Source organism: Leuciscus leuciscus, assembly GCF_965113295.1.
Source record: "Leuciscus leuciscus genome assembly, chromosome: 4".
Classification (NCBI taxonomy): Eukaryota; Metazoa; Chordata; class Actinopteri; order Cypriniformes; family Leuciscidae; genus Leuciscus; species Leuciscus leuciscus.
In genome coordinates, this window is record NC_138728.1 from 9,598,888 (window position 1) to 9,620,180 (window position 21,293).

General features: G+C 40.7%; 1 long non-coding RNA gene and 1 pseudogene across 2 annotated transcripts in view; one reads left to right on the top strand and one right to left on the bottom strand.

Annotated features, from left to right (window-relative positions):
* Nucleotides 1-3,811: 3,811 nt before the first annotated feature.
* Nucleotides 3,812-21,293, bottom strand: part of LOC309496348 (antigen WC1.1-like) — a 42,494-nt pseudogene continuing 25,012 nt past the window's right edge. The window contains exons 13-15 of the transcript XR_014211781.1: nucleotides 4,269-4,322; nucleotides 4,075-4,137; nucleotides 3,812-3,894 (exon numbers count right to left, since the gene is read on the bottom strand). The product of XR_014211781.1 is annotated as an antigen WC1.1-like (transcript). The remainder of the gene's footprint in view (nucleotides 3,895-4,074; nucleotides 4,138-4,268; nucleotides 4,323-21,293) is intronic.
* On the top strand, nucleotides 9,144-9,576 carry LOC309496300. Its single transcript, XR_014205095.1, has 3 exons — nucleotides 9,144-9,202; nucleotides 9,288-9,390; nucleotides 9,481-9,576. It is a non-coding gene; the product is annotated as an uncharacterized lncRNA (long non-coding RNA).

Genomic DNA, 21,293 nt, shown 5'->3' on the forward strand with positions numbered 1-21,293 from the left:
AGCCGCCTTCTATTTGCATTTCCTCCGGTCACGATGCTACCACAGGTCATTGAACGGATCAAGGAAAGCAAGTGTGCAGTGCTACTAATAGCCCCTCTCTGGAAGACCCAGTTATGGTTCTCCCAGTTGACACAACTGCTGAAAACAGCCCCATGGCCAATTCCGCTGAGGAGAGATCTCCTCACGCAGGCGAACGGGAAAATCTGGCATCCCCGTCCCGAATTGTGGGGCCTTCATGTATGGCCCCTCAACGGGTACCCGGGTGTCTCCCGGATAGGGTGCTGAAAACCATCACTGAAGCAAGAGCGCCCTCAACTAGGCGCCTCTACGCTCAGATATGGAGGGTATTCTCTGGCTGGTGCACTGCACGGAGCCTGGACCCCTAATCTTGCGAGGTACAAAGTATACTCGCCTTTTTACAAGAGCTCATGGACGCAGGTCGCACCCCATCCACGCTCAAAGTATATGTGGCAGCCATAACAGCATTCCACACTCTTGTGGCCGGACAATCACTAGAAAGAAGAGACCTCGTCATCCGCTTCCTTAAAGGGGCAAGGAGGCTGAATCCTCTGTGACCTCCCTCTGTGCCAATCTAGGACCTCTCCACGGTCCTAGAAGCATTGAAGGGTGCCCCGTTTGAGCCGCTTCAGTCTGCAGACCTGAAGCACCTCTCGCTCAAAACCGCTCTTTTACTGGCGCTCACTTCAGTTAAAAGAGTGGGCGATTTACATGCGCTGTTATCAAGTGCGTCCTGCCTTGAGTTTGGGCCTAACGACTCTAGAGTCGTCCTTAAGCCAAGGCATGGTTATATTCCTAAAGTGCTCTCAACTCCATTCAGAGCACAGGTTATTTCCTTAGCAGCTCTTTCCTCACCAAAAGACGAAAGAGACGCGAGTTTACCCTGTCCTGTCAGGGCTCTCAGAGTTTTATCTAGAGCGTTCTGCCTCAGTCAGACAGTCAGAACAGCTTTTTGTGTGCTTTGGCGGCCGCACCAAGGGGCTCGCCATCTCAAAGCAGAGATTATCGTGCTGGATAATGAATGCTATAGTGCTGGCTTATGAATCTAAGGGCCTTCATTGCCCCTTAGGTATCAGAGCTCATTCCATGAGAGGCATGGCCTCGTCTTGGGCTTGGTCAAGTGGAATACCCATTGAAGATATCTGTGCGGCGGCCAGCTGGGCCTCACTGTCCACATTTATCAGGTTTTATAACCTGCAAGTCCCTGCTTTGTATTCAAGGGTACTTTCAATATGAAATGTGTAAGCACAAACCCCCCATAAAACTTGGGCCCGATACATATCCGGTCCTGTTTTTAACACGAATTACGGTTCCCATATATATAAATATTATATATGTCATTATTAGGGTTTGGCCCTCATTAGGCCCACTCCTTGTTTTTTCCCCTTATGAAGCCCGTCACTGACTGGCTTATTGGGTTCATACTTTACTCTTTACAGCCTCAGAGCTAATATTAGAGCGAAGTTAAGCACGCACTGCGTTTTGAAGGGGGTTCCCATAGCGTAAGCTACTTATGCAATACTCGTTCCCTCATCTCAGGGAATGTCTCGGTTACTAACGTAACCTCGGTTCCCTGAGATGAGAGAACGAGTATTGCGTAACTCGCCGTGCTTGTGCTTTGATCAAGGGAATAAGGGGTCGCTTCAGTCGATTTAACCTGAAGTCCCAGGCGGACAATGGGCTCAATTATAGCCGTAGGCCACGCCCATTCTGGCGGGCTCTAATGCATCAGGGCGCGAAGTGGTTCACGCGTCTGAGCCGCCCCGCCATAGGTTCGTGCAGTTGCCACAGCACAGCCAATGACCGCTCTCGCCATTCATCTGTGTATGCTGTGCAGCTGCACTGCGTTTTCAAATCTTGGCTTCAATATTCTCAAGAAAAGGAGTTTTCCCATAGCGTAAGCTACTTATGCAATACTCGTTCTCTCATCTCAGGGAACCAAGGTTACGTTAGTAACCGTTTGTAAACTTTATATTGATGTGATGTGCTGCAGGACTGGGGATTCTCTCAATATGTCATTCTCCAGGATTCCCCTTCGGTCAGAACCGTCTATGGTCAGGACACTTAACGCTTAATTGATTAATACAGTAATAAAAAAGACCAAACTCCCAACTTATTGTGGATGTAGGCTATACTAGATGAACAGGCAAGTGGACTCAGAATATGAACATAACGCGCAAAGTTTCACGCTGAGTGATTCCAAGTGAAATACTGGCATAAAGTTAGCTTGACACTGCATATTCGATATTCGCACATTTAGGGACCGTCTCTAAAGTTACATACGCCATTGCTACACGTGTTTCTAACTTCTAGCATTTGAAGAGAATGACTTACAGTCACAAAAGCAACTGTAAAGTGTTCATGTAGGTGTGCACACCTTTTAGATTTTTGATATTTAATAAAATAAACTGTCAAATCATGTAAATAATGCTATTTTTTCAGTAGGCCTACCGCATGATCTCATATTTATTTTAATATCAACTAGGCCTCTCTAAAAAGTGTGCATCATGCCTGACACCTACATGAACAATTTACAGTTGGTTTTATGACTGTAAGTCTGATTCAACTCTAAGTTCTGATTCAAGTGCATGACAAAAGACCGAAATGAGTGACTGTCATGCTCAATGCGTGATACTTGAGAGCCCTGTTTCAGTGATAAAGGATGTGGTTTTGTGAGAGATGAGTGTGGTTTTGTGAGAGATGAGAGTGGGCTGTTTACACAGTCATATACTGTATATATATATATATATATATATATATATATATATATATATATATATATTTATTTATTAATTATATATTTTTTTCATTTTCAACATGACTCGAATAGTCAAATTCATCCCTCCATATTGGACGTGATCCTTGTCGAAAGTTAGCATCACCAACTGCATGTAATGCTTTACCACAGTCCAGCTCTCTACACACTATTGCAGCATCAGACATATCCCAGCTATCACACACTTTTCCCCAATGACCACTATGAAGAACCTCCACTCTACCAGCACAGCCTGTACACAAGAAGGAGCAAGTCTTTTCTATACATATTTTATAGGTATTTTATGATCTCAACTTAAAATTATTTCCAATCTTATAAAAAATCTTTGCAGTTCACTGGTTCTGCAATATGACATTCATTTTCTATTCTTCCTCAATGAATATGATGTAATAAAAAAAATGCATGTATAATAATTATGCAAAAAATAGATACTTTTCTTTTGAATAATTAACTTACATGTACAACAAAGATACAAGTACAGAGGAAATATGATAGGCTACATTGAACAAAAACAAACTAAACCTATTAAAGCTTTTAGAACCAGCAAATAAGTAAATAAATAAACAATCAATCAATCAATCAATCAATAAATAAATAAATGAATAAATGAATGAATGAATGAAATTAAAACAGTAAGAAATCTGAAAGAAGGATGGAATCAAGTTAAACACTGAACTCTACTTAAATTAAATATTTTGACAGAAACTGTTTGGCCCTTTAACTGAACGGGTATCCTCCTCTACCTTACAGAGACAGTTTACTGAGGAGACACACACATGATAAAGTGCTGACAAAGTCAAGCTGTCATGAGAGTCAATGTGGGAAACACAAAGTCTGACACCTGCAGAGAAGAGATGACAAACACTGACAACTACCCTGGCTTGAGGAGCACTGGGTGTTAGTAATATGCTAAGAAATAGAGACATAGCAAATTCTAATTTGTGAATAAAAACAAAAACAAATATAAATGTATTGATTTATTTATTTATTTATTTCAAAAAACACAATGTGTTAAATTCAAATTTTCAGCTGCAGTGGGTGTGGTTTGAGTTGTAAAGTCCCTCCCTGTTTTCCTAGCTCCTCCCCCACATCATCATAGTCTGTTATTAAAAAACAAGAGCAAATTCATGTATCAACATGATTTAAAAAGTATTCTAATGAACACAATGTTTTCAGTCCATTTAAATTAGCTATTGAGACAACAGAACAAGAGAAATTATATGAAGCTATTATAAGGACTTCAGCAAAATGATTCAGTAAAAAAAGTCTCAAAAACGTACCAGATATGTCACTCATATATTCCCCGACATTCTTCACATCCTCATACTCCTCCTGAACACCCTCTGATATAAATGTGTCTATTATTAATTACATGCAAAAAATCTTCATACTTTACATGCTACTTTAATTTGACAAAAAAAGAAAGAAAGAAAATTGGGCCTGTTCTAATACGTGTATAATTTGAAACCCACACCTGCTTTATCGTTGGAGAACTGTCGTACGATGACGACATCATCATAGTTTTCTGCTAAACAAAATAATGAAAAAGTATATACATGTACTGTATTGTGTTTAGACAAAAACAAAAACAAATATTTTAAAACAAAATAATTAAAAGAGATAAACCTGTATCATGATTCAGCATTGATTACATCATCATAATTCTCTGATGTGATTTGTTGCTTTTATAAATAATTTAATAGAAAAGAGAGAATAAACAGAAACTAATTCACAGGCCAAATAGATACAGGGTTTCTGCACACTTTTTAAAGTAAAATTTAAGGCTTTTTATTGACCTTTTTAAGACCCGAAGAAATCAAAATTAATACCATGCATTAGGGGTGTGCAATATTGACAAAATATGTCTCGATATTTTCAACGTTTTGTTGATAATAATTAGATAATATTTTACTGATTGTGTTTTTGTGCTTAGTGCCATGGCTGGTTTAGGCCTGTTGTTGACAGCTGACTGATGAAGATATTCATATTTTTCATTTTATATGCAGTGGTCAGTTCACAGCAGTGACAGAAATTACACATTTTTATTAAGGGGTAATAATTGCCACCTTAAATAGATTTCCAGGGGCATTTTCACCTATATATGGACATTTGTAGATGTAGCCAATGCATCACCTTTTATGTCAAATTCTAACATTCAAATTAAATTCTATTAGAATAATTACACAATACCACTGTTACCAGTCAAATTAAATCATTAAATCAAAATCCATCTTTGCAGTGCAGAGGTGACACAGAAGTGGCATCAGGTCTGGCATTAATATATTTTCACTGCTTTTACAATGGCATAAATAAAGCTATGAGATCGTTAAGAAATCAGTTCATATTTAACATTCTAATTAAAGGGTACTTTAAATGTGAAACTAAAACTGCCAGTAGGTGGCGGCAAGTCACTGTCTTAAGTGAGTTGAGGGAGTCATTCATTCAACCGATTCGTTCAGGGATTCATAAATTTTGGGGCATCTCGCCCGGGGGGCGGGGTTACGTCCTGCGTCACATCTCTCATGCGGGTTCTCGTCGACCAGGGTCAGCGCGCACCAGCGGGGACCCGTCAAAGATTCTATAGTTTTTCCAACCGTCTCTGGACTCATCTGTTGAGTGGGAAGTTAACGTTACCCTGTGTACATCTTTTTGCACGATGGAGGGTACGTTTTTAATCATGTTAGATTGTTTTGCTGTTTAGTTAAGATTTCGACTGTTAGATAGAGTTAGATAGATTAGCTAGATAGAGTAATCTTGGCCAACTTCAAATTACGTGGTGCAAACCTGTCCTCTTTTGGTGAAAATAGTTATTGTAAGACTTTTCTAAACGTAATTATTACAGTATAATTTACTGCTAGCTAACTTGGTTTAAAATGCTAACGTTTGGTAATCTTGGCCAACTTCAAATTACGTGGTGCAAACCTGTCCTCTTTTGGTGAAAATAGTTATTGTAAGACTTTTGTAAAACTTTTTTTTAGCACTGCTTCACCTGTAGTCTTACAGAAGCCTAATCTGGTTTGCACCCCTGGTTTGTGTTAACGAAATATTAATGTTCTCTTACGAGAGGTTTTCTCGTATTGCGTAAGTTAGCTTACGCTACGGGAAAGTCATCTTTTCTCGAGATCTGAAGCCAAAAAATTATCCTTAATTTTTATAATTTTGTCAACGCAGTGCAGCAGCACGCAGACCTAGGGCAGGCTTACTAGCGTGCCCATTGGCTGCCCTGCGGCAACTGCAGCAGCCTATCGCTGAGCCTTAGTCGTGACGTCACGTCCAATGAGCGCGCTTGGCGCGCCTCATGCGTCACAGCCCGCGAAGGAGGGGGTGTGGCTTAGCGTATACAAGCGAGGCTCAGAGGCTGCTTCACTGATTTCTGTCTCTTCAGCAACGCTCTCCGCATCGCTGGACTCTGAGGAAGCCGCCGCCGTTGAAACAAGCGACCAGCACGCCGAGGATATCAGCCTGAGGAAGCCGGCCGTCTTCGCCGCCTTCAGCCTTCCCTGCCTGCTCCGCTATCCGGCGGATTATATCCTTCTTTGCTCTGTGTTGTGTGTGTTTGTGTGTTCGCCCCGCGACACACTGCATCTAAAAGAGCGCGAAGCGTTGTTGCAAAGGCCTCGCTTCCCCTGTGGCTCGTGCAGAGCCCCGCTCAGCGACAGCGACCGCCATGTGATCTGCGCTCTCTGCCTGGGCCTCGACCACGCAGCCCTCGCCCTTACTTCGGGCGGCTGCGAACTCTCCGAGGAGATGCCGATGTCGACCCTGCGGGCTCGACTCGCCTTGTTGTACCCTCCTCCTGCCTCCGGACCCGGATGCATTAGCTGAGCGCTCGCCGGAGCCCCTCCCGCGAGCTTCGCTATCTCCTTCTCCCCCCCACCTCCCGACGCGCAGCGGCCGGCTTTCGCCCGCACTGCCGTCGCCTCAGGGGATGAAGCAGACAACGCTGCTATCATAGACAGCTGCTTACCCCCCCTCTGTCAAGCCGCGCAAACGGCCAGTCCTCCCAGTCCTCCAAGGTCACCATGTTCTAGTCAGCACGGACAATACATCAGTAGTGGCCTACGTGAACCGCCAGGGCGGCGTCAGATCCAAAATGCTCTGCACCCTGGCGGAACGCCTCCTCGTGTGGGCTCAGCACTCACTGCGCTCGCTGAGAGCCGCGCATGTGCCTGGGCACCTGAACGAGGGTCCCGACAGACTGTCCAGGGACAATGTTCCCCCTGGGGAGTGGTCCTTGCATCCCCAAACAGTCCAGTCTCTGTGGCGCCGTTTCGGCAAAGCGAAAGTCGACCTCTTGCGTCAAAAGACAACGCTCACTACCCAAAGTTCTTTACGAAGAACGAGGACGCGCTGGCCCAGCGGCCCACTATATGCCTTCCCGCCGGTCTCTCTGTTGCCACAAGTCATCAGGAGAACCAGGGAAGCGCGCCACACGGTGTTCCTCATAGCCCCGTACTGGGAGAACCAGACTTGGTTCCTGGAGCTAATACAGCTGGCAGACACAGTCCCCTGGCCGATTCTGGCGAGAAGAGACCTTCTCTCTCAAGCCCACGGCTCGATCTGGCATCCCCATCCAGAGCGCTGGTCTCTGCATGCATGGAGACTCAACGGATACCCGTTGACCTGCCAGAAGGGGTTGTGAACACGATCACCCAGTCTAGAGCCCCCTCTACGAGGCGGCTCTACACGTCTAAATGGTCTGTGTTTAAAAGTGGTGCACTGCCAAGGGGCTGGATCCACAAGCATGTGGGGTATCGCAGGTATTGGTTTTCCTTCAAGAGCTGCTGGACACGGGCAGGTCCCCTTCCACACTCAAAGTCTATGTTGCGGCCATCTCAGCTTTTGCCGGTTCGGCGCTGGGCCGCGCATTAGGAAGGAACGAGTTCGTCACCCGCTTCCTTAGGGGAGCCAGGAGGATGAACCCCCCGCGACCCCCCTCGGTTCCTATATGGGATCTTTCGCTGGTCCTAGAGGCCCTGAAAGCGCATCCCTTTGAACCCATAGAAACTGTGGATATGAAATACCTCACGCTCAAAACCGTTTTTCTGATAGCTCTGTCTTCAGTCAAACGTGTGGGAGACCTTCACGCGTTATCCGTTAACGCCGTGTGCCTCGAGTTCGGACCTAATGGCTCGAAAGTCATTCTTAAACCGAGGCATGGTTACGTCCCCAAAATATTGGGCACAATGTTAATGTATTGTTAATTTAACCGTTAGCCTATATAAAATAAATATCACATTTGCAATTGTACATGGGAAAACGGCACTCTTGCTGATGTGATATTGTAGGCCTATGATAACATCATAATATGATATAAATATGAGACAAAAACTCATTTTGGAACATACCTAACTGCACTCATCACGCAGTGAAAGCACAAGAGACAAAAGGGATGTCAGCTCGCAGTGCCTCGCATCGTTAAAACAATGATTACAATATCATCATAGACAACACATAAAGAATGAACTTACAATTGAACTGACATTTACCAACTCACTTCTTCTTCTCTCCTTCTGTTTTATGGAGCTTATAATATGACAAAATGATTTTAATTTTAATTGTGTAAATTTGAATTATTTGCAAGTGTAATCTAACAAAATTGAAATTTAGGTGGTACTTTAAATAGTTCTGAATTTGATTTTTTTTAAACGAATACTGAACATTTAAAATTTAACAAATTGAAATGTTTTTATGGCTGAATTTTATAGACATGTATTTTCAAACAGCTAGTTTTTTTGTTCTGAATTCTTATACTGCAAATATTCAGTAAAAAAAAAAAATACAGATTCAAGTTTTCAAGATGAAGAAATTCGGAACTTCAAATTCAGTTTTCTAAAATTCAATCTCAAAAATTCAAACTCAAAAATTCAGATCTTACAGAAAGTAGGTCACAGGTCATCCACAGGGAAGAGTAAAGGATCAGGGAAGTCACCTGTGGGAGAAAAAAAAACAATCCGTGGGTACGGTTTTGCAATCCGTCCGCTCAGTTTATAAACCGTAGGCCTACTCACGAATTCTCAAACTGTTCCCTCGGTTTAACAAATCGTGCCCACGGATTAATAAACCGTACCCACGAGTTTCTAATCCGCGCTCTCAGATTTGTAAACCATGCCTTCAGTTTTTGCAATCTGTAGGCCCTACCCACAAATGCATAAACCGTGCCCACGCTTTCGCAATCCGTTCCCACGGGTTTGTAATCTGTAGGCTACTCACGGATTTGTGGCTCACTCTCATTTTAGAAGAACACGTTAACGAATCTTATTGTATATTGTTTTATTTTTTTACTCTGGTTACAGCGGTTTCTGTTTATGTTGTAAAGGTCTTGGATGGTTTGCTGAATCGTATTCGCGTTTACGACCCCACTGGCAACTACAAGTCAATTTCTGCGATGGACCTGGCTATACTATGGTATTATGTGCTTTGTAAATGTCAAAATTGTTATCTTTATTTACTAATGTATATTTATTCATTTCTTTTTTCTTTTGTACAAAAGCAATGCCTTCCGAAATACTTGGGACTTGGGAAAATGGACTGTTGAGTACCCAGAACAGTGGAGGCTGGCTGACTCTAACAACTGTGGGGTTTTGGTTTGTACAGTAAGTTACTGTAAATAAATGCTTTTATTTATTTATTTATTTATTTTATTTTTATCTACATTACTTTAACAACTGTGTTTATTGCATTAGATGGCAGAAATGGAGGTGAGGGACAAATGGACCTCTATGAAAAACGAGGTGATACAGGGAGACGATCTGTGGCATCTGAGAAGATATCACGCATCATTAATGGCAGCATATGCTGTTCAGCATATGACGTATAAAAGGCATGTGTAAAATGTGTGTCCTCATTCAAATAAATCAACTTAAAAGTTTAATAAATCAGGTAGATCGATGATTTTTAAAATATAGGACAGTCGAGGAGGTGGAAAAAAAAGGAATTTGTTCTCTTGTCAGTGATACTGAAATTCAGGTACATATAAGACTTTACAAAATTTAAAATGGCTAGATATTGTTTGCTATACTAAATATTTTTTTCAGGAGTTGTTTCAAGGAATTGTGAAAGGCTCACTGAAACCCACGTGGAACAAATGGTGGCAAATGAAGACTTGGAAAATGACAAAACCTAAGAGCTTTCATCCAGCCTTGTCAGCACATGTTGAGGAACTTCTAGGACACATCGACAACATTGTGTTTGAGCAAAAGAAGGACACAAAGCTTGAACATATCGACCTTTTAATGTGTGAATTGATTCCTGAGGTAAGCATTTTATCGGATCGTGTTGGTACAAATAAGTACTTGAATTTTTTATATCACCAAAAAAACACATATTTTTCTCACCCTGGTATCATTTGATAATATGTTGGGAGAAACTGATGGCTGATTTTTATGTTTTGGTGAACTAACTCATTAATTAATTACTTTTTTTATCTTTTGTTGTACAGATCAGCCTTATAATACTGAGACGAACGGAAGGTTTCAGTCACTTTTGGGCTGATATATCTTATCTTGTGGAGTGTGTCATTAAAATAGCCTTTTAATGTCACAACATCCCAGGTTCAACGAGCTAACTACGTCTTCTGCTGCGTTGCACCTTTGGGCTTGCATATCAAAGTAAAGTCCAGCCTCCTCGCCTACCAGGTCACGACCCCACCATCTAAAGGGGAAATTGACTGACTGCATCATCTAGGCCTTACTGTGCGTTCACACCGGACGCGAATAGCGCGTCAAATTCGCGTCTACCGCGTCTAGTTTGACGCTTGACCACTTTGTGTTAATTCGCGTGTCTAACGCGCGTAAAAACAAAAGTTTGAAGCGAAATTTACGCGCGTCAGAGGTGAAAGTTTTGGCGGCCATCTTTTTTAGATGTTTATCGAGCATTAGCATTAGCATTAATCGAGAGAGTCACCGCTCGTATATGCTCTGGAGAGCAGAAACAGCTGCGTAGGGGACATCGTCGCTGTACTCGGGTCCACCAGACTCTCCGGAGGGTTTCAGGAGTTTCACAATTTGGTCCAGGACCTAGGTTTGGTGGACCTAACGGTGAGGACGCTGACGAGGACAGCGTAGGCCATATAAGGCCTCGGCCTCGAGTGGTCGCTGCCTGACGAGCCCGCGCTGTACAGCCCGGCGCGAGGTTCACCCTCGCCCGCACCCACCTAATCTGTCATTTATTTTTGTTTTGATAATAAATGGAGCCAGCCTCCAAAAGTGAAACCTGTCCTGTGATTTTTTTTTTTTTTTTGTATACACTAAATTGTATTTGTTGTCTTCACATTAGATTAATAATGTTTCATATAGATATGGAATAAATTGCATTCAATACAAAATGAGTATCTCTCATATATTGAAATCGAGTTTTTATGTGAAAGATTTGCTTTGTTGTGCATTTTAGTCATATTACAAAATAATTTATTGAGGCCAAACATAAAATAACATTATAAACTGTCACTTCACCACGTGACAGCAGCAAGCAGGCTCCTGATTGGTTAACGCGGCGCGAATTGACGCAGAAGTTCAGATTTTTCAACTCGGGCGGCAGACGCGAATTCGCGTCAAACACGAGAATGCACAAAAAGCACTACATAAAACATTCGCGCGTAACGCGCTTAACGCGCCAGACGCTCAATTCGCGCCATTCGTGCGAACTTGACGCGCGAATGAGGCGTATTACCCCTCATTTACACTGCACACATCTGCGGCGCATTACGTCTGCGACAAGGTTTTATTCCGTCCTCCACGCGGTGCCAACTCACACCAGGAGCATTTCAGAAGCGGAGCGACTGGATGCGCGAGACCACGTGATTTGCCTGTCCGACGTGGTTTTTCTTGATTTTTGAGTTTCTACCATACAGTCTATGGTTTCTACCAAGGATATTGGTGTGTAATACGTTTGGGAGTTTGCACAGGGTGTTTATTTTGAATTTGACAATGTTTTTTGACTTTTATTTTGTATTCCCGGTGCGACTTGGACGCGCGTCCGTCAAAAATAGACTAGGCGCCTATATTTAGCGAAGCGGCGCGGAGAGCCGCTTCTGGGAAGCTTCTGAAACGCGCCGCGTCGCGGCCGGTGTAAACACAAGCATTGACTAGAATGGGCGCGATCAGCTCCGGTAGCCGTGTCGCAGCCGTAATGCGCTGCAGATGTGTGCAGTGTAAATGAGGGGTTACCGCGCCGCGCTCTACGCCTCATTCGCGCCGCAGGAATTTTTTACGCGCGTAACGCGTCTTTGCATTGACTTAACATTGAAATCACTCGCGCCTGACGCGCAATTCGCGTCCGGTGTGAACGCACCATTAGGATGGTTCCACAAAGAATTGACTGCATATACAACATGAATTTACTTCAAACTAACGATTTGACTTTTCATACAGCAAAAGACACTGCATCTATTTTTGTCTCATTAGTTCTCAAAAAACTTTAACTTTACAGTTCATTAAATATTTAAACACAGCTAACTCAACATGAATTGTTTTTAAATCTTCACAATGTTTAGCCAGAGAACTATCACAAAAGTATTTAGGAAAGTAAAGACATACAAAAGTATGTCTGTTTAAAGCTGCTTTGTATTGTTGTGTATTTTTAAAAGCTCTATAAATGTCCTAAAACGATGTGCATTTTGCTTGCAGTTTTGTGTTAATAAAAATGTAATATATTACATCTCATAATTCAGTTGAATTCATTATGTATTGTATTGTGTAATTTAATAAAATTTTTATACAAGTTTTGGTTCATTAATTTTATTACATTAAATGTTATTGTGTTGTATGATGTTCTGTATTAAGAATTAATTATGCCATAAATCATATGCATTAGTACACAAATGACATGCTTGTAATAAAAAAAGCATATTATGCCCTATTGCTTAATAACAAATAACTTTGTCACAAAACATACTTAAAAATGGTATTTCTTTAAAATAAAAGATTATTATATGAATTAAGGGGTTTGATTACATTAAGATTTGTGATTCCATAATTTTATTATACTGTTCTTTAGTCAAGGCTTGACAACCAATTCATATTTATACCCACAAAACATAGCTAGCATTCTGTAATTTATTTAAATGTCTAAACTGTTAATAAGAAAAATAGTAATATACACAAATAAACATTATGTTATGGCTCTTTTAATAAATAAAAGTGTACCTGTAACATATTGTGCTGATTATTGCGATAAAAAATAATGACATAATTATAATTGCACTACGAATTGCTGTGAATACGGTAAGGCAGTATCAGTGCAGTATAAGCTCAGGTAAAGCTCATAGCACGATCATCGGATAACGTTAGCTGTATGCTATGCTATGCTACTATCTAAGCTAACTAAAAAACACACTAACAACGAGAAATGTTTAATTTCACAATCTATAGCTTCGGTTAAATACTAGTATATGAAACGTATAATTTAAAATACATTAAATACATTAATGACTCGTTATAACATAGTACAAATGTCTTCTATAATAAAGTGATTTTGTATGATTTGTAACCAGGCACTAAAGCAATTACCCATAAAACGTGCTTTGAACCATAGATATTATATAGAGACTAGATGCCCTATTGGCCGCTGGGCACTGAGAAATGCGGCCGCCATCTTAAACCGGTCGTTTTCCTAGTTTCGTTGCGTGGCAGCAGTTAAAATGCTAGAGCACTGTGGAGTATTTTCCTGTTCTAATCGGCGGACCATCGCAAATAGGGCCCGGGGGATTACTTTTAACATTACTGTACTATTGGTTGTATTTTGTGAATAGAATATTACCAGATAATTGAGAAGGAGCAAGGATCTTTGATATTACTGTACTGAAATCGTAGCCAGCTAACGTTAGCTAGGCAATGTTTACTGCACCAGCCGGTGTTCACCTGACATGGAGAGGTGGAGTAAAGTAATAATTACAAGAGCTTCTCGGTTATTTTAGTCCCGTCCGAATGTGCATCTCGGCAATCATTACGCATAATGTCAGTAAAGATTACGGCGACTTTTACCCTCTGTAAAAAGGTCCAGGAAAATTACCTCAGGTAACGTTTATATTAATAGACGTGCGAATAGACCCTCTGTAAATCAAGTAATTTCATGTTTAAAAGTAGTTTCCTGTGGTTTTTCAAGTATTGAGACGCTTGAAAAGGCATTCAGTTGCGTTCTAGACACTAGGAGAAGTCTCCCCCAAGTATTTTCTCCCTCCCTCAACTCAAGTGTTTTCCACATCAGATCAGAAAGAATTTCGAAAGCACTTTTAATCTGGCACGAAACTTTCTTTTAGCGCAATCCAATCTGAAGTTAATTCATAAATTGTTCGACCGGACATAACTGTTTTATATATATATATATATATATATATATATATATATATATAGGTTATTTGTGTTTGCGCACGTGATATCAGGGAGCAATGTAACTGTAAAACACACACGTTTCTTCAACTTATTAAAATATCTTACTTTATTGCAACTATCTGTTTCTGCTTCTTTATCATATTTATAGTGTGTGATTTATAAAATACCTTATATCCTACATCACATATTTTGATTTTGGACGTCTGGTCGCTTTATATCTTATATCAGAATATTATATTACTGTTAAGCCTACTATGAATATTAAAATACGCCGAACCATGTGTCCTGTATAATAGCTACATGAATGACCTTTGCAGCAAAAAAACCTGCGTGAAAATCAGTTCGGTATTCAGTGAGTTATGATTAATTAAATGCGCTGACAGCTCATTGCACCTGCCATACAGATTACACTGAGTGGAGCGGGTGACCGGTCTAAGATGGCGGCCCCACGGCTCGCCCGCGCCAGTAGGCAGAAGCGGTCGATAGGGCGTCTATCTATGTGATGTCTATGCTTTGAACCAATCGGATTGCTTGGGTCCTACGCCCGGACTATTCACACCGAAGTGACCGGATACTTCATCACACCGGCGACACGAGCGACAGTGACCGTTGGCGACAGAATGTGGGCGTGTCAAGCGACACGAGACGCGCGACGAAAGTTCAGAAATTTCAACTTTATGCAAATGAGAAGCGATTTTCGCGAGCGACAACCAATAGGAAAGAAGACTTTCAGTGGAGCTCAGCTCACGTCACCGTCTCGAGTGCAGGCAAGACAGAAGAGTTTGAGGGCGATTTCACTGTTTTATATGATTTGACTGTAACCACATACATGGATATAATAAAATGATGCATGGAAAAGAAACTGTCGACAGTCTCAGTGAGTTTAATTCACACATTTAGTTCGAGTGTTGTAATTTTATGATACAAGTTTAAGTTTAGCACTGCTGCAGTTCATTTTACAGTTTCCCCTGCATTATGTTGACTATTAGGGACAAGAAAATTGATTATTTGTCAAATTCGAATGACGTTTTAGTAATTTATGACAGTATGAGTTAATCTGTTGATTGATCGATCATTAATCCAGTAGGCTAAATGATTTAATCCACTGAACACTGCTGTGGTAATATAAAAACACTCTCCCAACAGCATACGGTTTCTTTTGAGCCTAACTCCTAAGCTGTGTCTGAAATCGCTCCCTATCCACTATGTAGTGCACTATTTAGGGTGTCGGCCATTTTGTAGTGGTGTCCGAATTCTGAGTGAACGACATCATTCCCTACATTCGTTCACTACTTTTACCCACATGTACACTTGCTGAGACAGTAGGTGTTTCTCAATGTCAAGGAAGGATACTTCCAGGATACTGGATACTGGTCCTTCCAAGTCACTTCCTTCAGAGGCTAGGCGAGGCTCCTCTTTAGCATTCGGAGAACACGTTTTTCAACGGCTCTGGAAAGTGCACGTCATTGCGTCATTACGTCAGTGAAAATGAAAAACAGAGTGTTGCTATGGACGCAGTTCTGTTCACTCAGGCAATATAATCGTTTTTAAATCAATAAACTCCTTTTTAATCATATTGATTCTTTGACTGTCAAGTGTGTTTAAACAGTGCGGGTCAATTTGACCCATAACATAATGGATGTAATTATTTTTTAAAACAAATGTTTGGTAACGTAAATATACTTACATTTGAAAGCATATTGCCCTGTTAACGCCCCGACTCCGTTAACGTCCGACATTTTGAATTTTTTGAACAAGATAGCAAAGCTGCGCGCATAGGATTGTGGGTGATTTGAGAGCGTGAAGAGCGCGAAGGCTACACATATGCATCCTTTCCTGTATATGGGATATTTTTCGAACGAAGGACTCATGGTGCGTTCTATTATTGTCAACAAACCGACTCGGACATCGGATATGACGTCACTTCCACACTTCTGGTATGTTTTGCGCGTCCGAGTCAGAGAAAAACTTGGACGCCACCCGGAAAGCTGTTGCTATGGTAGCACTGGCCGAGTACAAGGCGCTCCAAAATAAGTAGCACTGTGTGCTTCACCTAGTAACTAGTTTACCTTCTGTTAGCAACGCTAGCCACGTTAGTAACACCCGTTTGAAACAGGGCTTCATTCAATATTGCACTCACAACAAGACCGATTCCCATACCCACAGGCAGTGATACGGACGCAGTAAGGTATTGCAGTAATACGACGAGTGATTAAAATTTAAACAACGTCATTTAAACAACCAAAGCGGTACAAAAACAATGAAAACAAGTCACACAGGGCGCAGCCATCTTGGATTCCGTATCGGAATTCTTGCTCGGTGTCCTCACGGTTGTCCAAACTTCCGAGCGGCAAAATCCGAGGAAAGGGGGCGTGTTGGTGCGTGTTGCTAGGCAACGTCTGTCTTTATAGTCGGAACTCCGACACGGATAAATAATAGAACGCAGCATCAGTCCTTGGTTGAAATTCCGAGGATTCTCGACATTGGAACAGTCCTTAGACGGATGTCGATGACGTAGCATCCTCGAAATTCTGGCTTCCGAGGATCCTTCCTTGACATTGAGAAACGGCTAGTATTTCCCACAATCCAACATGATAAGGCGATAGAGCGCGAATGAAAAATAAACAACAATGTCACCATGGCAACGGCGCACGCGAGATAGAAAACAATCATTTATAAGACAAGACGCCTGGTTATTTATTTATATATATCCACCTCATTCTGCTCTGTTGCCTATTTTACTTTCCCTTACTGTATGACAAATCCTTAAATGAATGCAGAAAACAACAAGAATGAAAAATAAGTCTGTATAATAAAATAATATATAGGCTAAATAGCCTATAAAAATAGCCTATATTGTGCCCTTTATTACAAACAACATTTAGCCTATTTTAAACACTAAGCCTAAACAAATTTATTTAAATCGAAACGGTCACGCATCTCTCATTCAGTCAAAAATGTTCATATTTGCAATGTAACGTGGATGCTAACTATTAATATAAAGAAGGCGTCATACTTCAGTCGAGTCCCAAAATACACGTATAGGCTAAATCAGCGTCTTCACAGCAAGGGAAATGTTTGGAATAACAAGTAGGACTGTGTGCGGCACAGCTTGCCCTTTATATTGTACAACAGACCAATTCAATTAGGCAGAATAACTTTTTATATGTTTGGTTGACTGTGTTTCATTTTGATAATGAGCAGTCTGCGATATGAAGCAACGCCAGAACTGATACTATGTTGTGTGAGAGCACGATGCGCCTGCGCCATCACTTGGATTTGTTCCACTGCTGGGAAATAACTTAATACTCTGATATTTATAGTCATACAGATAATGACATCATTCTAAACAGTAAAATGTATATTTTTATTTGTGTATGTGGCCATACGTGACTACGCCACTCCCACTTATCTGAAAGGTGTGGGAGAACCTATTTTCCCGCCAGACTAAAGACTTTCCCCACGCTAGTGTCAATCAGAATGAAACAAGCTGGAGGCTGATGTGCAAAAGCGATACAAAAATAGTTTATTGACAATCACATTAAAATTGTATTTCCCTTTTTTTGTTTTGTTTACTAGGTCAAAGACTATGACCATCGGTTACCATGGGTCCACAACATATAGTGAACTATAGGGAATAGATGGGCAGCACGCAGATCCTGGTGCAAAACGGGGAACCACTTTTTTTTTTTTGAACAAACAATTTATTCTATAGGCCTACTATGCTACAACTTCCACAGCAAACGTGACAGCACGGCATTAACTTGTGTGTCTCCCACTACAAACCACAGCATTCCCAATAAGAATCACAGCAGCAAAGTGGTCACCTTATCACATCCAAGAAGTGCCCGCTGTCCACCTCAAATCCCGGGTCAAAGCATAGGCTGGAATTTACCCATACAAATAAATTAATAATGCACATGAATAACAACCCAGAGTAGGTACTTTGTGGTTGATTACCCCACCATATTGCACAATGCCCAATCACAAAAGAGAAGAGAAACCCTTTACAACTGCCCTCTTACAAAGAGGAAGTGCGCTTCTGTCCCAACACTAATAATTCATAGGCACGACATGATACTAAAACACATAATAATTCACAGTATGGGAAAACAGTGGCTGCGACGTCCTACAAAATCCACAATCCTACAAGAGAAATTAAAACACATTTATTCAGTCGTGCAGTCCTAACTCATTCACTCCTATTATACAATATTATACTATCAATCACACATAAGACTAAAGCCCCGTTCACACTGCCAGCGACTTTGTCGCTGTATGTCGCTAGTCTCTGTACTGTGAAGTCGCTTGTGGGCGTTCATTGTTATTGAACGCTAATGTTATTGGTGCATGTCTGGCCATATCTATACAAAATACCATCACAAGTGATATATACAACTATATCATTTTAATTTGACTAGAGCTGTGTCTGAAACCGCTCACTCGTTCACTCATTCACTAATCCCTACATAGTGAATGGCAGTTGAGTGCACTACATCAGCTAAAGAGCATGACAATTATCACGCGCCAGAGAGGTCGGACAATTTCGTCATAAACATTACCTTACCATCTTTAATATTTCCTTTTTTGGCTGTATGAATTGTATGTAACAATTGTATGTATGTATTTTTCACGTTTATTGCGTTATTTGATAAAAAAAAAGATAATAAAAACACTTGCTTGTCATATTTATTTACTTTTTACATTTATATGTGAAAATAAAAGAGAACAAAACACTACACAACACATTTGTTTATTCAAATATAGATACGGTATCCACCTTATTCTGCTCTAAACAATGCGCGCTGCCATAACGACGACTCCGGTTGCCTACTTCCTGTTCGTAGCGCTTGACCTGTACTATACAGCGAGAGAATGAGTTCAAGCTCCTCATGTGCTGTTGTTGGTTGTTTTAACAATTCAAAGAAGATTTCAAACTTTTTAGAAACTGATTGTTTCGAGCATAAGATAAGAAGGAGATAATAATTTATTTTTTAAAGAGCCGTGAGTCAAAAGAACCGGCTCTTTTCAGTGAGCTGAGTCAAACGAGCCGAAATGTTTACTTTTCACATCACATCGTTTTAAAAATAAAAACAGTACAGTATACAGTAGTCATAACTTAGAATTTTATTATAATTGTATTTCATATAATATACAATAATGTAATTTTTACTTGTCCATAACAACCCGAAAACTTGCCTGCTTGCCTTGCACATCTAATTAATGGGCAAAGTTTTCCGACTTTTTTTCTTATGCTTCAGTTTTAACGCTAACCACTCTAAACGTTTACTTTATTGAATGTATCTGATCGGAACCGGACATGGGCATTATCTCCTTCTTATCTTATGCTCGAAACACTCAGTTTCTAAAAAGTTTGAAATCTTCTTTGAATTGTTAAAACAACCAACAACAGCACATGAGGAGCTTGAACTCATTCTCTCGCTGTATAGTACAGGTCAAGCGCTACGAACAGGAAGTAGGCAACCGGAGTCGTCGTTATGGCAGCGCGCATTGTTTAGAGCAGAATAAGGTGGATACCATATCTATATTTGAATAAACAAATGTGCTGTGTAGTGTTTTGTTCTCTTTTATTTTCACATATAAATGTAAAAAGTAAATAAATATGACAAGCAAGTGTTTTTATTATCTTTTTTTTATCAAATAACGCAATAAACGTGAAAAATACATACATACAATTGTTACATACAATTCATACAGCCAAAAAAGGAAATATTAAAGATGGTAAGGTAATGTTTATGACGAAATTGTCCGACCTCTCTGGCGCGTGATAATTATGTCATGCTCTTTAGCTGATGTAGTGCACTCAACTGCCATTCACTATGTAGGGATTAGTGAATGAGTGAACTAGTGAGCGGTTTCAGACACAGCTCTAGTCAAATTAAAATGATATAGTTGTATATATCACTTGTGATGGTATTTTGTATAGATATGGCCAGACATGCACCAATAACATTAGCGTTCAATAACAATGAACGCCCACAAGCGACTTCACAGTACAGAGACTAGCGACATACAGCGACAAAGTCGCTGGCAGTGTGAACGGGGCTTTAGTCTTATGTGTGATTGATAGTATAATATTGTATAATAGGAGTGAATGAGTTAGGACTGCACGACTGAATAAATGTGTTTTAATTTCTCTTGTAGGATTGTGGATTTTGTAGGACGTCGCAGCCACTGTTTTCCCATACTGTGAATTATTATGTGTTTTAGTATCATGTCGTGCCTATGAATTATTAGTGTTGGGACAGAAGCGCACTTCCTCTTTGTAAGAGGGCAGTTGTAAAGGGTTTCTCTTCTCTTTTGTGATTGGGCATTGTGCAATATGGTGGGGTAATCAACCACAAAGTACCTACTCTGGGTTGTTATTCATGTGCATTATTAATTTATTTGTATGGGTAAATTCCAGCCTATGCTTTGACCCGGGATTTGAGGTGGACAGCGGGCACTTCTTGGATGTGATAAGGTGACCACTTTGCTGCTGTGATTCTTATTGGGAATGCTGTGGTTTGTAGTGGGAGACACACAAGTTAATGCCGTGCTGTCACGTTTGCTGTGGAAATTGTAGCATAGTAGGCCTATAGAATAAATTGTTTGTTAAAAAAAAAAAAGTGGTTCCCCGTTTTGCACCAGAATCTGCGTGCTGCCCATCTATTCCCTATAGTTCACTATATGTTGTGGACCCATGGTAACCGATGGTCATAGTCTTTGACCTAGTAAACAAAACAAAAAAAGGGAAATACAATTTTAATGTGATTGTCAATAAACTATTTTTGTATCGCTTTTGCACATCAGCCTCCAGCTTGTTTCATTCTGATTGACACTAGCGTGGGGAAAGTCTTTAGTCTGGTGGGAAAATAGGTTCTCCCACACCTTTCAGATAAGTGGGAGTTGCGTAGTCACGTATGGCCACATACACAAATAAAAATATACATTTTACTGTTTCGAATGATGTCATTATCTGTATGACTATAAATATCAGAGTATTAAGTTATTTCCCAGCAGTGGAACAAATCCAAGTGATGGCGCAGGCGCATCGTGCTCTCACACAACATAGTATCAGTTCTGGCGTTGCTTCATATCGCAGACTGCTCATTATCAAAATGAAACACAATCAACCAAACATATAAAAAGTTATTCTGCCTAATTGA